This window comes from Carcharhinus amblyrhynchos, chromosome 10, assembly GCF_965287045.1.
Source record: "Carcharhinus amblyrhynchos chromosome 10, sCarAmb.v2.hapA, whole genome shotgun sequence".
Lineage (NCBI taxonomy): Eukaryota > Metazoa > Chordata > Chondrichthyes > Carcharhiniformes > Carcharhinidae > Carcharhinus > Carcharhinus amblyrhynchos.
This window is the reverse complement of record NC_137333.1, coordinates 77248095-77262979: the sequence shown is the minus strand read 5'-3', so window position 1 is coordinate 77262979 and position 14885 is coordinate 77248095. Positions and strand designations below refer to the sequence as shown.

At 43.5% G+C, this 14885-nt stretch overlaps 1 protein-coding gene across 3 annotated transcripts in view; it reads left to right on the top strand.

Annotated features, from left to right (window-relative positions):
- Window positions 1-14885, top strand: part of LOC145349088 (high affinity cationic amino acid transporter 1-like) — an 85493-nt gene that overhangs the window by 13826 nt on the left and 56782 nt on the right. The window contains exon 1 of one of the 3 annotated variants that reach the window (XM_080197417.1): window positions 5162-5241. The exons of the other annotated variants lie outside the window; for them this stretch is intronic. The gene's annotated coding sequence lies outside the window, so the exon portion shown is untranslated. Of the gene's footprint in view, window positions 1-5161; window positions 5242-14885 lie in introns of those variants that run through there. 3 annotated transcript variants of the gene reach the window in all.

Sequence of the window (14885 nt, the reverse complement as noted above, 5' to 3'; positions counted from 1 at the left end):
TTTGATATTACAAGACCTTTCACAGTTTCCCCCATTTCAGCTTTAATTAGTTTCTGACTTCATTTATCTTGTGTCTGGACACTGACAGTGAGTTTATTTTTAAATACAAGATGCTTAGTCACCTTTGCAACTTACTTTTTGCTGTTCTACAGTCCAATGTCAATTTTTCCATGAACCTCATGACCAATCTTGCTCCTTTTTCTTTGTGTTTTTTTTTCCTTGATTCAAAGTGTATTCTAGTCTTTGTATTGACTCTGTTTCTAGTCATCTCTTCAGCAGTATTCTGTGATGACTATTGTTCCTCAGATATTTACCTCGAACTAGCTTGTTTCTGATCAACTTCATTACTCATTTTTGAAAAAAAAGAATTTGCAGAGAAAGGCCTTTGGTCTCAAAAAGCCTCTGGAGTATTGCGAGCAGTTTTGGGCCCCGTATCTAAGGAAGGATGTGCTGGCTTTGGAAAGGGTTCGGAGGACGCTCACGAGTGATCTCTCGAATGAAGAGTTTGTTGTATGAGGAACGGTTGAGGACTCTGGGTCTGTACTTGTTAGGGTTTAGAAGGATGATTGAAGCTTACAGGATACTGCAAAGCCTGGATAGAGTAGACTTGGAGAGGATGTTTCCACTAGTAGGAAAAACTAGAACCAGAGGGCGCAACCTCAGGCTAAAAGGACGATCCTTTAAAACAGAGATGAGAAGGAATTTCTTGAGCCGGAAATTGGTGAATCTGTGGAAATCTGCTGCAGAAGTCTGTGAGACCAGGTCATTGAGTGTCTTTCAAGACAGGTAGGTTCTTGATTAATAAGGGGATTCAGGAGTTATGGAGAAAAGACAGGAGAATGGGAATGAGAAAAATATCAGCCACGATTGAATGGCGGAGCAGACTCAATGGGCCGAGTGGCCTAATTCTGCTCCTGTGTCTTACGATTGATGCGGATGCACCATATAGGCAATACTGTTCATGTCTGAGTAACTGTGATCGAATCAAATTTGCTTTTATTTGTTTAGCCAATTGGTGACATTTGCCTGTGACATGCAGAGCAGTTTGCATGTTTTTCTCCCTGTTCGTATGTTTAATTTCTTGCATTTTTTTTTAAGTTGCGAGATTTGGTTGTGGAAGATATCAATCAGTATCTCCAGACTTGAGCTTTCCAGTTTGCTGCTGGCAGGCTCAACCAAAACTCAGGATGTTGGTGTTCTCTCCTCAGTCCCAATCCCGTGTCACTCCCGCCTCTTATCCTTCCTGACTGATATTGATTCCAGCTCCCAATTTAAAACTTTCCTTGGATTTAATTCCCCTCACGAAATTGCCTATTTCCACCTCTCTGATCCTATGTGGCAGTACAAATTACCTTTTAATGTCACGAGGTACTTTATAAGGGAAAAGGGGTAAACCATACAGCCATTGAGACTGTATTGAATGGTGAGGCAATCAAGGTGGCACTGCTGCCTCACAGCACCAGGGACTCAGGTTTGATTCCTGGCTTGGGTCACTGTCTGTGTGGCACTTGTACATTCCCTCTGTGTCTTTGTGGGTTTTCTCTGGGTGCCCCGGTTTCCTCCAAAGATGTGATGGCCGTGCTAAATTGCCCCTTAGTCTCCCTGACACTATCTAGAGCAAATATTGCGGTTATGGGGATAGGGCCTTGCTGAGATTGTGGTCGTTGCAGGCTCGATGCACTATATGGCCTCCTGCACTGTGGGATTCTATGATTGTCCAATCTTAGTCCTGGCTGATCTTCAGTTTTCAACTCCCCATTCCTGCCAGCTTCCTATATTCCTTGATTCCCTGAGACCAAAAAATCAGTCTGTCCCTGCCTTAAGAGTCACAGAGATAAACAGCACGGAAACAAAACCTTTGGTCCAACTAATCCCTGCCAACCAGTCTGAAACTGAACTAGTCTCATTTGCCTGCATTTGACCCATATCCCTCTAAACCTTTCCTGTCCATGCACCTGTCCAAATATATTTTAAATGTTGTAAGTGTACCCGCCTCTGCCACCACCTGGCAGCTCATTCCAAATGTGTACTACGCACTGTGGAGAAAGTTGCCCCTTGGGCAACTTTCCCCTCTCACCTTTAAACCAATGCCCTGTAGTTTTGGACTCCCCTCAACGTTGGAGTTGTCCACGAGTCTCTGAAATAGAGAATTCCAAACGTTTGCAACCCTTTGAGTGAAGAGGTTTTTCCTGATCCCAGTTCTAAATGATCAGCCCCTTATCCAGAGGCTGTACCCCTGTGTTTTAGACTCCACAAGCAAGAGAAGCAATCTGTGTCTACCCTATAAACTGCCTCACAATATTTCAGTGTAATCACTCATTCTTCTCAACTCCAGAGGATACAAAATAAATTTAACTCAGCCTCCCACCATAGGAAACACCCTCATCTCTGGGACCAGTATGGTGAACTATTCTGTACTGTCACCAATGCAGATATATCCTTTCTTAAATACAAGACTAAAACTGCGTGCAGTATTCCAGATGTGGTTTCACCAAAGCCCTATAAAATTGTAGTTAGACTTATTTAGTCCTGCACTCCAACTCCCTTGCAATAAAAGCTAACATGCTGTTTGCCTTTCTAATTGCTTGTACACCTACACACTAACTTTTTTACGTTCCTTGTATGAGCTCGCCTTTGAATATCAGCCCTTTCCACAGTTAAGAAAAAAGAATTTTTTTTAACTTTTGCCCAAAGCGAATTATTTCACATTCTACCTGCCATCTTGTAGACAGGTTAAGCGAACAGACAGCATCTGTGTCCACCCCACAGCCTAACTTCTAATCTAATTTGATATCCTGAGCCAGTTTAGATTCATAACTTAGACAAAGAGGCAGAGAGTAATTAGTATAGATTTTGAATAGAAGCGGCCACAGCACTGATCCCTGTGGCATTCTGCTATTCACTGCCTGCCCAAGCAGGATTGGTAACCAGGTCAAAGAGGTAATTGCAGAACAGCATCTTCAAGGAGGAGATAGAGGCAGATTGGCTGTCACCAAGAATGCTGGAGCTGGGGCCCAGGCAGGTGAAAGACAGAACTGCCATTGATGGAACAATGAAAATGAGGGTGAGAAAGAGGCCAAAATTGAGAATAGGGCAATCTTGTACGGCAGAGCAAGCTTTTCGATGAACTATGGAAGGAAGAAGGTGGGAAACTGGCCAGGGAATCATTTGAATAGTGGGCCTAGGGACATGGGCGAGGGTTTTAATGGCAGTTGAGCAAGGGTTGGATGAAGATGGCCCGTTTACAGAGGCGGTAGTAGGCAGTTTTGGTAAAGGAGTGTGGATATGTAGTTAAAAGCTCACCTTGGGTCAGGTTGTACGCAACGTTGGTCCATTCTATGGTCTATGCTATGGGATCTCCTCTCTTGGGAACTATCCACAGCCCCATTTCTTTTCTGAATGAGTCTTTGAAGCACTTTGGGCTGTTTTTCTATATTAGAGGTACTACTTCATGGGAGTAGCTCCATTCTGTCTCCCCCTACCTCCCCCAAGTGTAAGTGTCCTTCCTTCAGCAATAATTTGTTAGGATTTTTTTCTATCTCTCTATAAAGTGGAGGGTTCTCATTAAATATTTAATTATGTTTTTTTCTGTTTATTCCCTTTTCTTTGCTGTTGGGCACTGGCCAGCACCTTCGCGCTGTAGCAGACAGAGGCCAGTTAAGGGGAATTTTCTACAAACCATCAATTCCTTTATTGAACTGATCATTTTATTTGCTGAGGCCAGGAGTTAAAACATTGACTCCAATAAAAATTGTAGCAAGTCCAGGTGACCGCGCACTTTAAGTAGGTCTGAAAGGTCAAGTGCAAGAAATTAAGTCTTCCCGTGGACGCTGGAGATCTGAAATTAAAAGAGAAAATGCTGAAAAAGCTTAGCCACATGGCAAGAAAAATGGAGTTAGTGTTCCGAGTCAGATGTGAAGTCTTCAGAACTGGAGTGGTAGAAATGTGACAGGCTTTGTTGAAGGTGGGGGGAAAAGAAAGCTCTGGGATAGGGTAGAGGCAAGGGAGATTTAAGTGACAAAGATGTCTTGGAATAAAAGGCAAAGAGTAGTAATACTAGCAGTAAAGAAACAAAGCATTGGGCCAGAGTAGGTATTAATAGCAGAATAAGGCTCGGTGCTGTCTGAAAACAAAACCTGAGGAGGAGACGAAAGCTGGTACTGGGTGGGGGGGATACAAAATGGAGGACAGTATTTATGTTCCGAAGTTGGTGAAATCCGTGTGAGTCCGGAGGCTGTAGTGATGTCTAATCAGAAGCTGAGATCCTGTACCTCAAGCTAGTGTAAGGTTTCATCGGAACATTCCAGCGGGTGGGAGACTGAAATGCAAGCGTGAGAGCAACATGATGAATTGAATTGGCAAGCGAGCAGAAGGTCGAGATCATGCTTGCCAATCTCGGAGGTGTTGCGCAAAGCATTCGCTAATTACTGGTACCTTGTAGTAGCTGCCAAATGCTCCAGTGCATTGTGAAATTACAGCCATCGTTTCGTTTACCATGCTCGGCTTCAGATGCAAAGGTAACATTGCTTTAATTAAAATAGAGATGTGATAGTCATGAAATTTTTAACGAAGGACATTTTCTTAGTAATTGATATGTAAATACAGAAGTGCTGAAGCATTTACAACCACCGTTAAGCAGACATGGAAGATGTATCTTGGTCTCTTCCAGAGGTCTCCAGCATCACAGATGTCAGATTTCAACCAATTCGATTTGCTCCACATGATATGAAGAAACAGCTGAAGGCACTGGATATTGCAAAGGCTGTTGGTCCAGACAATATTCCAGCAATTGTACTGAAGACTTGTCCTCCAGAAATAGCCGCACTCCTTGCCAAGCTGTTCTAGTACGGCTACAACACTGGCCTACCCAGCAATTGGAATTCTACCAGGTATGTCTTGTACCCAAGAAAGAGAAAAATCAAATCCAGCCAGTGACTGTTGATTAGTGGGGGCCACTCAGCTCCTCACCTCATTGCAGCCTTGGTTCAAACATGGACAAAAAAAGCTGAATTTAGGAGAGATGGAGTGAGAGTGACTGCCCTTGACGTCAAGGCAGCAAGGGGTGGTGAGTGGGGAACAGATGGATAACCTCTCTACTGGTTGGAATCATACCTGGCACAAAGGAAGTTCTTGGAGGTCAATCATCTCAGTTTCAGGACACCACTGCTGAAGTTCCTTGAGTAGTATCCAGGACCAACCGTCTCCAGCTGCTTCCTCCAAAGACCTCCCTCCTATCATAAGGTGAGAAACAGGGATGTTTTCTAGAATCCTACAGTGCAGAAGGAGACATTTTGGTTCATTGAAACTGCACTGACTCTCTATCACAGCATCTTACCCAGGGTCTATACCCCTAATCCTATGTACCTACCCCGCTAACCCCCCTAACCTACAGATCTTGGGCTACTAAGGGGCAACTTAGCACAGTCAATTAATCTATACTGCACATCCTTGAATTGAGAGAGGAAACCGGAGGAAACCCACACAGACACAGGGAGAATGTGCAGACTCCACACAGTGACCTGAGGCCGGAATCAAACCCAGATCTCTGGCGCTGTGAGTGCTGACTACTGCCAGCATGCCACCCATAAATTTACTGCCCCATTTGTGACTCCTCAGACTCCAAGTGCAGAAATACCAGGACAGTGTTCAGGTGTGGGATGATAAGTAGCAAGTATCATTGACACCGTACAAGTGCCAGGCAATGACATAAGAACATAAGAAATAGGAGCAGGAGTAGGCCATCTAGCCCTTCAAGCCTGCCCCGCCATTCAATAAGATCATGGCTGATCTGTTGTGGCTCAGTTCCACTTTCCCGCCCTCTCCCCATAACCCTTAATCCCCTCTCTTATCAAGAACCCATCAACCCGCGTCTTAAAAATATTTAGCGAGGCAGCCTCCACCACTTCAACGGGCAGAGAATTCCAGAGATTCACCACCCTTTGAGTGAAGAAGTTCCTCCTCAACTCCGTTCTAAACCGCCTCCCCCTTTATCTTGAGGCTGTGCCCCCTAGTCCTACTGTCTTTTTTGAGCGGGAAGAGTCTCTCCACCTCTATCCTATCCATCCCATTCATCATCTTATATGTCTCAATGAGATCTCCTCTCATTCTTCTAAACTCTAACGAGTACAAGCCTAGTTTATTTAGCCTCTCCTCATAGCTCAACCCCCTCAACTCCGGTATCAGCCTAGTAAACCTCCTCTGCACTCCCTCCAAGGCCAAAATATCTTTGCGCAGGTGCGGTGCCCAAAACTGCACACAGTACTCCAGCTGCGGCCTCACCAATGCCCTATACAGCTGCAGCAAGACCTCCCTACTTTTATATTCAATCCCCCTCGCTATGAAGGCCAGCATCCCATTCGCCTTCCTGACCACCTGCTGCACCTGCAAGCTGGGTTTTTGCGACTCATGCACAAGGACCCCGAGGTCCCTCTGCACCGCCGCCTGCTGCAGTTTTTCGCCCCGTAAGTAATAGTCCTTCCTACCATTCTTCCTACCAAAGTAGACCACCTCACACTTGCCAACATTAAATTCCATTTGCCATTTCCTGGCCCATTTGCCCAGCCTATCTAGATCCTTCTTCAGACTCTCCACACCCTCCGCACAATTTGCCGTTCTCCCAATCTTGGTGTCATCAGCAAATTTCGACACCCTACGCTCGGTTCCCTCCTCCAGATCATCTATATAAATGGTAAAAAGCTAAGGCCCCAGCACCGACCCCTGGGGCACTCCACTAGTCACCATCCGCCAATCCGAATAGCACCCGTTGACCCCCACTCTCTGCCTCCTATTTGACAACCAATCCTCTATCCACGCTAACACCCTACCCCCAACTCCATGTCCGTCGACCTTCTGCAATAACCTCTTGTGAGGTACTTTGTCAAACGCCTTCTGAAAATCAAGAAAGACCACATCCACCAGCTCTCCTCTATCCACCGCCCTAGACACATCCTCATAGAACTCCAGCAAGTTTGTCAGACGCGACTTCCCTTTAATGAAACCGTGCTGTGTCTGCTCTATCAAGCAATTCCCTTCAAGATGCCTCGCAATTTCCTCTTTAATGACAGATTCTAACATTTTACCTACCACAGACGTTAAACTAACTGGCCTATAATTCCCCGCCTTTTGCCTGGCACCTGTCTTAAACAACGGCATAACATTAGCCGTTTTCCAATCATCCGGCACTTCCCCGGAATCCAGCGACGTCTGGAAAATAACCACCAAGGCATCCACTATCACCTCCGCCATTTCTTTCAGAACCCTCGGATGCATTCCATCCGGTCCTGGGGACTTGTCCACAATCAGCCCCCTCCAGTCTGTCGAGCACCGCCTCTCTAGTAACAGTAATGTCATTAAGACCCTCCAGTCCTACCACCTTTCCATCGCTAACACCCGGCAAATTATTCACGTCCTCCTCCGTGAAGACAGAAACAAAAAAGTTATTCAGTACCTTAGCCATATCCCCATCCCCTACCACTAGGTCCCCTTTCTCATCCTCTAAAGGACCAACGTTCACCCTAGCCAGCCTCTTCCTTTTTATATATTTATAAAAACTCTTGCTATCCTTTTTTATATTAAGCGCTAGCCCAGCTTCATAGTTTCTCCTACCCTTCTTTATCAACTTCTTTGTCAATCTTTGACATTTAAACCTCTCCCAATCCTCTTCTCGCCCACTACTCTTAGCTACTCTAAATTCCTCCGCTTTTAATTTAACACTTTCCTTCACCTCCTTTGTTATCCACGGCTTATTATCTCTCCTCCTACTATCCTTTTTGACCATCGTCTCCAACAAGATTGAATCTAACCATTACCGCTTAATATTCAATTGCATTATCATTACTGAATCTATCAACATCCTGGGGGTTACAATTGACCAGAAACTAAACCAGACTAGCCATATAAATACTGTAGCTATAAGAGCCGGTTAGAGGCTGGGAATTCTGTGGCATTGAATGTATGTGTTATTGGCAAGGCCAGCGTCTGTTGCCAGATTTGAGCCTTTGATACTCATCAGTCTCGATGACCAGTGATTCACTTTGATAATGGGTATATTTGTCCTTTTCAAATCCGCAGATCACCTGAGATGAGAGAAGTAGCTGAGTCTATATTCTGGCGTTTTGGGGACCCCCTTAACTGCTAGAATTCTGTATTTCAGCCCTCCCCATGACAGACAAAAGAGGATGTCGTATCATAGAATCCCTACAGTGCAAAGGAGGCCATTTGGCCCATCAAGTCTGCACCGACCTCAATCCCATCCAGGCTCTATTCCTGTAACCCCATATATTTAGCCTGCTAATCCCCCTAACACGAGGGTCAATTTAGCATGGCCAATCAACCTAACCCGCACTTCTTTGGACAAGATCTTTGGATATAGGAACAGACAAATGACATTTTAAATCCAGAAATGTGTGTGATGCTCCTTGGTTCAGAGCTGGTACTAAAATGCAAGATGTTATGTTTTTAGAGTTTAAAGATCTGTGGGAAGAATGGGATATTAAGAACAGTAAGTAACCTCACCACATCAAGGTAAAGTCCAACAGGTTTATTTGGTAGCACGAACTTTTGGAACGCTGCTCCTTCATCAGGTGAATGGAAGTTGTGTTCACAAACAGGGCATGTACACAAACTCAATTTATAAGATAATGGTTGGAATGTGAGTCTTAACGGTAATCAAATCTTTACAGGTGCAGACAGTGTAAGTGGAGAGAGGGTTAAGCACAGGTTAGAGGTGTGAATTGTCTCAAGCCAGGACAGTTAGTGAGATTTTGCAAGTCCACATCATACTAAAAATAGGTCTGCCCACAGAAGAAACAATATCTAATGGATTTTATCTTCACCCATTTTTTTTAAGGTAAGATTGAGTTCAGTAAATGTGATGTGCTTTTGTTAGTATCCCAGTTACTTGATTGCTGTGAAATAAATTAGCTTCCAGTGAGTGAGTTTATGACCTTGGTTCAATCTGCCTTCTAAAAGTTTGGGCAAGCACAAATAGAGGTATGTGTGACCGTCATGGTGCCCATTTGATATCACAAGGGGAGCCTGTTGTTGTTACATCAAGAGTTACGCCACTTGTTGGCTAGCATGAGCATAGCCTGGCATGTGAGTCACTCAAACCATTTATCAAAGTGACTAACAATACTCCAACATAGATTATTTAACAGGTGACCCTTGGTGCATATAGTGTTTCCTCAGATCATGTTCTCTTGCGCACCTGCCACATTCATTCCCACCATTGGAGTAATTTGATCTGATACCCAACATAGGTAAAACCTACTCCAAGTTCCTTATTTTCTTCCTCAAAATTGTGCAAGTGTTTAAAGAATGTTTGCAATATTTTAATCAAATCTGCAGTTAGCTGTGTCAGTTTCCAAATTTCGAATTGCCATTTTTCTGGCGAGTTCTTTGATCTAAAAAGCTTTTCCAAACAATGCATTTTCGGTCCAACTTCAGCAACAGCACATGTTTGCAAGTTTCTCTTGGGATATTTTGGGTGACAGGTACTTGTTGGCAGTTCTTGTATCTCCTCCTAATGTCAAATTGGCTAGTTGTGCAAACTTGGTAAACGATGATCATGAGAGATGGATAGTATTATTATTCTGCTTGACTCCCACTGTAAAGTACCTATAGTGTTCAGTAGTTATTGTATTCTCTAAATCACAGCAACCCGCGAAGTTACAGACAGTGTAGTGTTCACTTCCTATTGAGGGAAATACGTCACAGAAACCTTGGTTTTTCTATCTCAAATGCAAATTGCCTTTATTTCAGGGTCAGTAATTGATCACATGCAAACTTTTCATGTGTAAATTGCAGATAGGCAAATATTGGGGACTGCAATGAGTATATTCAAGGACTTCTGCACAAATCAATCTGTGGAGGACAAAATTGTGAACAGTGAGGCTTTATACTGTACCTGCATAGCAGATATTGAGCTTGATGACAGCACTGTTCAGTGGAAGCCCCTTGTTCTCTATCCAAGACAACCATTGACCTGGTGAAAGTTAAATGCCGATGGTAATGTTGCTGCCCTTTCTTTAGGTGGGTGATCAAGAAATTGGCTAGGATAGACTTCAGAACTGTATTCCTTCACGTGAAGATGCAACGTTTTCACAAAATGAACTTAGTGGTGCAAAGTTCCGCCTTTCCGCTGGCATGGTCTACCAATGACACTTGGTTAGAAACTAGAAGCAGGAGTAGGCCATTTGGCCTTTAGCCTGCTGCACCCTGCTCGTTTTGATCATGGCTAATCATCAAATTCAATATCCTGAACCCTGCTTCCTCCCATATCCCTTGATCCCTTTTAGCCCCAAGAGCTATATTTTTTTTCTTGAAATCAGACAATGTTTTGGCCTCAGACTAAATTCTGTGGTAGTGAATTCCACACATTCACCACCCTCTGGGTGAAGAAATTTCTCCTCACCACAGCTGTAAAAGGTTTACCACTTAACTTCAAGCTACGACCTCCAGTTTAAAATGTGAGGTAATGCATTTTGGAAAGTTTAATACAGATGGGAAAGAAACAGTAAATGGCAGAACCCTTCATAGTACTGAGAGGCAGAGGGATCTGGGTATACAGGTACACAGGTCACTGAAAGTGGCAACACAGATGGAGAAAGCATATGGCATGCTTGCCTTCTTCAGCTGGAACACTGAATTTAAGAATTCGCAAGTCGTGTTGCAACTTTATAGAACCTTAGTTAGGCCGCACTAGGAATATAATGTTCAATTCTGGTTGCCACACTACCTGAAGGATGTGGAGGCTTTGGAGGGTACAGAAAAAAATTTACCAAGATGTTGCCTGCTATAGAGAGCATTAGCTATGAGGGGAGGTTAGAGAAATTTGGTTTGTTTTCATTGAAACAACAGAGATTGAGACTTCAGATGTCTTCAAATGTATGATGGCATGGACAGAGTGGAGAGTTTTGAAACTTTTTCCTAAGGTGGAAGAATCAATTACCAGGAGGCATAGGTTTAAGGTGTGAGGGGCAAGGTTTAAAGGAGATGTACGAGGCAAGTTTTTTTTTAAGAGGGCGGTGGATGCGTGGAACTCTTTCCCGAGGGAGGTAGTGGAAGCAGATACGATAGTGACTTTTAAGGGGCGTCTTGACAAATAGGATGGGAATAGAGGGATATAGTCCCTGGAAGGGTAAGGGGTTTTAGTTCATTCGGGCAGCATGGTTGCTGCGGGCTTGGAAGACTGAAGGGCTTGCTCCTGTAAAGTAATTTTCTTTGTGGTCTGGGTCAGATAGCTCGACAGCTGCACTTTGAACCCAGCCTCTGCAGGTAGTCATTAAGAACACAACAGCCATTGGATTTTGAGGGCCCTTTGAGAGACTGAGGCCTTCATTAATCAAAACCCAGAATATGCCTTACATAGAATATCCTGGACATTCCTGCAAGATCACTTGATAGTCAATTCAAAGGAAAAGCAAGACCTAAATCTGGAAAATATAGGCCGATTGGCAAAACAAACAATTTAAGGGGAAACTATCCATTTCTGTCTCAAGAATATGGAGGTCATAATGCTTTGTCAAAGTAGCTTAGAAGCATTAGGTCACACCCCATCAATCTACTGGAATTTGAAAGTGGGAAATAAATCCCTATACAAGCTTGATCCAGTCATTTGATTTACTTTGTTTTTCTTTCCCCTATAAGTCCATTGGTAAAGTTCCATATTTGCACTCCTGAAGAATATTAAGCTGCTTGGAATTAATAACAAACCAACTTGATGGATTTGAAAGGTGCTTTGAAATAGAATGAGAGATTTTAAAAGTTCAGTCTGGGATTATTGACCAAGAATTTGTTCAGCGTATTCTGTTGCTTAAGCTAGGAGCAGGAGTAGGCCATCTGGCTCCTTGAGCCTGCCCCGCCATTCAGTAAGATCGTGGCTGATCTTTTCGTGGACTCAGCTGCACTTATCCACCCGTTCACCATAAACCTTAATTCCTTTCACGTTCTCTGTCTTTGCCTTAAAAACATCCAACGAGATAGCCTCAACCGTTTTGCTGGGCAGGGAATTCCACAGATTCACAGCGCTTTGGATGAAGAAGTTCCTCCTCAACTCAGTCTTAAATCTGCTCCCCTTTTTATTTTGAGGCTATGCACTATTGTTCTGGTTTCACCTGCCAGTGGAAACCACCTCTCTACTTCTTTCTTAGCCATTCTCTTCATAATTTTATACGTTTCTATAAGATCACCCCTCATTCTTCTAAATTCCAATATGTAGTCCAAGTCTACTCAGTCTCTCCTCATTAAACCAGCCCCCTCAATTCCTAGTGAATCTCCTCTGCACCCTCTCCAGTGCCAGTAAGCAGACCAAACTCTACATAGTACTCCAGGTGTGGCCTCACCAGCACCTTATACAGCTGCAACATAACTTCACTGTTTTTAAACTTTATCCGTCTGGCAATGAAGAACAAAATTCCATTTGCCTTCTTAATTACCTGCTGCATCTCCAAACCAACTTTTTGAGATTCCTGCACAAGGACACCCAGGTGTGTCTGCACAGCAGCATACTGCAATTTTTTTACCATTTAAATAATAGTCCACTTTGCTATTATTCCTACCAAAATGGATGACCTCACGTTTACCAACATTGTACTCCATCTGCCAGACCCTCGCCTACTCACTTAGATTATCTATATCCCTTTGCAGACTTGCAGTGTCCTCTTTTTGCTTTGCCGTTCATCTTAGTGTCATCTGCGAACTTTGACACACTATACTTGATCCCCAACTCCAAATCATCTATTGAATCGTAAACAATTGTGGTCCCAACACTGATCCCTGAGGCACACCACTAATTACTGATTGCCAACCAGAAAAACACCCATTTATTCCACTCTTTGCTTTCTGTTAGTTAACCAATCCTCTATCCATGCTATCCAAGCTATTACTAAAGTGAAGGAGACTGTTTTGAGAGACTTCCTCTTTGCCAATGACTGCGCCCTGTATACTGGCTCAGAGCCAGAGATGCAGATTTTCCACGGCTTGTGACAACTTTGGACTCACCATCAACATTAAAAAGACTGAAGTCATGCACCAGCCTCGTGCGCCATGCACAGAACCCATAATCACAATCAAAGGGCAGAAACTACAGGCAGTGGACCAGTTCACTTATCTTGGCAGCACCCTCTCCCAAGCAGTGACTATTGATGCAGAAGCTAACTGCAGAATAGCAAAGGCAAGTTCTGCTTTCGGTAGACTACGCTCCACTGTTAGTTAACATGACTTGCCTTTCATGAACCCATGCTGTGTCTTCCCAGTGGGACAATTTCTATCCAGAAATATTGCTACTACTTCCTTGATGATTTGATTTCAAGCATTTTCCCCACTACAGAAGTTAAGCTAACTGACCTCTCGTCGCCCGCCTTTTGTCTACCTGCTTTTTAAACTCCTTTTACTCCCTTCAGCCGATGGGTGCATTATTATGCATCTCGACTATCGGCATTTCTATGGTAACCAACTGTATGAGTAGGGGAGATTAATGTCATTCATGGTTTTAAGAGGATTTGAGGAATTTTTAATGTACGCACATTGGTATGGTGGGGCTATGAAACATTTGGCAGCTGTTAACTATCAAAGGCAAAAGATCACTTTTTGCTGGAATGTGAAGTTGGTGCAAAATGTTTCGCGGCGTTTGGTCAAGATTCCCGTTGGGCTGATAAGGTTAGTGTTATTGGTTGTGATGATCAGAATGCGGACGAGTACCGACAAACTTTGAATTGATTGCCTCAAGGCTTTCTGTGTCAAAACTGGTTGCTTAAACCAAGAGTTTCTCATTGGTAAACATATACTTTGAGTATTATATGCTGCTCTGGGCATTCTACCATCGGAAGCACAAATCACAGTGGGTACAGAAAATGGTTCAAAAATGTCCCATGACTTAAAACTAGGATAAAACTGTGATTCTTGCTAGAAATATTGATAAAGCATGAGAGTTTCAAGTTTGTAGGTGTCCAGATTACCAACAACCTGTCCTGGTTCCCCCCATTCAGGCACTATAGTTAAGAAAGCCCACCAACGCCTCTACTTTCTCAGAGAACTAAGGAAATTTGGCATGTCAGTTATGGCTCTCTCCAACTTTTACAGATGCATCATAGAAAGCATTCTTTTGTGGTTGTATCACAGTTTGGTATGGCTCCTGTTCTGCCCAAGACCACAGGAAACTACAAAAACTTGTGAATGTAGCTCAATCCGTCACACAAACCAGCCTCCCATCCACTGACTCTGTCTACACTTCCCGCTACCTTGGCAAAGCAGTCAGCATAATTAAGGACCCCACGCAACCTGTACATTTTCTCTTCCACCTTCTTCCTTCAGGGGAAAAAGATACAAAAGTCCGAGGTCACGTACCAGCCAGAGAAGTTGTGACAGAAATTGCTTTTTGAAACCACCTAGGCAACATCCGTCGTACACAGGCTCTGCAAAAGCTGCATTGTGGTTGCAAAAGAGTCTAGAAAACGTGACGGTAAAAGAGTAGAACTTATTCAGTTTATAGTTACTCTGGGTACTTTGTGGTCCTAACTAAAGATTGACAAATTAATCCTCTGTGAGAGGATTGAAGCAAGTTGATGTGGTGTTGGAAAAAGATTGTTGGTTCTTTCAAAATCCACAAAATAATTCTTCAGCTTAATTCTTTTGAAAATCGTGGAATTCCACATCATTAGTTTAGCTTGTTATTCCCTGCCGTCACAATTTCTCTCCTTGTGTGGAAAGAATGGCCCAAAGCAATTCCAACTTTGTCCTTCTAGCAGAGAGTCTGAGGAAGCAGGAAATTCAAACACCCATGTGCTTCTGGTGGGTAAGGCCTTTCTCTGGGTGAAATAAGAGAACTGCGCTTAAAAGGGTGACAGATTGCTTAGAATAGTGTTTGTAATTGACAAAGCTTACCA